Here is a 2,721-nt window from a genome sequence, read left to right as displayed (position 1 = left end):
TGAAGTTAGAATTCAAAACAGCCATTAACATGGCTCTCTGTGTTCCTCTATCTTCCAAAAGTATAAAACAAGATACTGATGATGAATGGGCTGTCTGTTTTCTTTAACTTGCACACATCTTCTAAGTATCTGATATGCGGTCAGTAAGTAGTCTAGAAAGTACTCAAGCCATTGTTGGCCGTTTTAAATTGTTAGGCTTATTGTAAATATGTCCCAGTACCCCCTCTACCACAGCCAGTCCTTGTTTCTGCCCCAAAAGGAGACCCTGTAGCTTGCAGCCAAGCTGACAGTGGTCCCTGAATCTGACCTTGGGCTCTCACCAGTGCCAGAGACTTGCTCAAGCTGGAACTGGCTTGCTGGCCCAGTGGTGGTCCCTCCATGCAGAGCAAGACATTCTTTAGATCCTGTCCAAGAGATGGGGTCTGGCTCCACACTCCCATCCCTTCCTGTTCAAGACCCTAGACTCTGTTACCTCTAGCACGTGTAACAGTGGGGGCTTCTGGTTCTTTTCTACCATCTTGCTTTCAGTAAACAAAAAGAATCCATTGCATTTCTATGTAGATATAACACAGATACACCAATTGTCTGATCTTTAAAGAACTGGCTCACATGATTTTCGGGCTGGCAAATCCTGGGAATTTAGGCAGGTATTGGTGCTGCCCCAGGGTGTCAGATTCTCAGGAATCTGAAAACAACAGTTTCCTCAGAGCAGCTTTGAAGAACCTCAGTCTCTATCTACATTTACTTTCTCTGATTAGATGAGGCCATCCCCTGACAGAGAGCAATGTATATCACTCCAAGTCTATTGACTTAACTGTTAGCCACACCTAAAAGCTTATTTATAGCAACCTCTAGATTGCTATTTGAGTAATCAGTAGAGCATTATAACAGCCAATATGACCTAAAATTAAGCACCACACCCATCATGTAGCCTTGGGCAACCTGCTTTAACTGTGTGTGTGGGGGGGGCGGGGCTAACCGTCCCTGGGATCTTTCTTCTTTGGACTCCTACCTCGGGATAAAGTAAGGGGAGAGTTATATTGTGTCAACTTGGCAGGGCCACAGTATTCACAGAGTTCATCAAGCATGATCCGGGGTGTTTCTGCCAACCGCACGCTGGCTGGGATGAACATTTACACTGTTGGATTTTTGAATAAACCCTGAGATATAAAATGTGGGCGGATCTTTCAAGATAAGCCGAAGGTTCGAACAGAACAAAGACTGGCTTTCCTTTAAAAACAAGAAACTCTCCAGTCAGACTGAGTTGATCTTCTCCCTTCCCCTCCTCCCATCTCCTGCTCCTAATTCTGTTTCTAAATATAAATGTGTGAGGGGAAAACGGTGTTCAGTCATATCTGTTTTGGACCCAAGATCAGAGAAGCCTGGGTTCTGAAGCAGCCCCTTGAAGTCAGCTTTCTTTTTGCTTCCTGGGAATGGTCTTTACTTTTTTCCCCTGTATTCCTGAGTTCTACATTTGCCACTGCTTTTTCTCAGCATCTGCATTAACATGCCTGTCTGTGGGCTATGAAGTGCCCTCTAGGAGTCTGGATGTATTCACCTGGGCTCTCTCTGAAGTCCCAGATCTGGTTCTCTTTCTGAATTCAGTGGTCCTAAGCTTCAAGTTTCACAGCTTTAGGTTACCTTAGTAATAATGAGAGTATGTTAAGAAGCTTCTAGATCATCATCATACCTTAAAAGTACTTCATGAGAAAAAAATGTCGTAAGAAAAAATTCAGATAGGACAGAAAAAAAGTCGTAAGAAAAAAATTCAGATAAGACACACACACATACACACACACACACATCATCATCATCCTGTTTAAATTATTAGCTAATAGGCAGATTATACATACCTAACTTCATAAGGGAGTTGTGAGTCACTTTCCTGGATGGGTTTCCCCCATATAAACATCAAACTAAAATGTCATCCCCTTGATGTATTAGAGGACATTTTCACCTCTCACACATCACTGTCATTGTACAAGCACATCTCCGTGCCCTCTGTGTGAAACACACACACTAGCCCCACTTTCCTGAGCTCACCATTGGAAAGCTGAGGCGCCCAAGCTGACCACCACTGTAACACACATTGTGAAAGGCAGGCCAGAAGGAGTCCTTCATAGCTGACCTCATCCCTGCTCAGCTAACTGAGATTTGATTTCAGAAATATTATTATGGCTTTGTGATTTTTCTCCCCTCACTGAAGTGCTGGAAGAATGGAGTTAACTGGGACACAGCAGGTGCCTGCTCTCCTCCCGTCCCTCCTCATTCGGTCACCAAAACAATGGCAGCCTTACTTTGCTAGCAGAGGCATACAGAAGAAAGTGAAGCAGAGGTCGGGGCATGCCCACTTGAAGTGTCTGTAGGGATAACCTCAATTTTTAGAAGCAGAGAATAAATGGAAGCGACTGTCCTTGCCCACACGTATCTGTATGAATTCACCAAGGCAACTGCATCCTGTATCCAAGAAGCCAGTGACAGACCACATCTTGTCAAAGCTGCAACATTCAAGACCAAGCCAAGCCCTGCAAACATCTACTGCATTGGGGGGCAAAAGCCATTGAGACATGTGCTGGTCATAATTTATACATAAAGCTGTAAGTCAAACTATGTCCCTTCGGTGACTTGATAAATCAAGAAAATTCTACATCAGAGGTTCTCAACCTTTGGGGGATATGTGGAATGACCATTTCATAAGGGTCACCCAAGGACATTGGAAAA

Source organism: Micromys minutus, assembly GCF_963924665.1.
Source record: "Micromys minutus genome assembly, chromosome: 3".
In the NCBI taxonomy this organism is placed as follows: domain Eukaryota; kingdom Metazoa; phylum Chordata; class Mammalia; order Rodentia; family Muridae; genus Micromys; species Micromys minutus.
The sequence above is the reverse complement of the archived record's forward strand: the minus strand, read 5'-3'. Positions refer to the sequence as shown.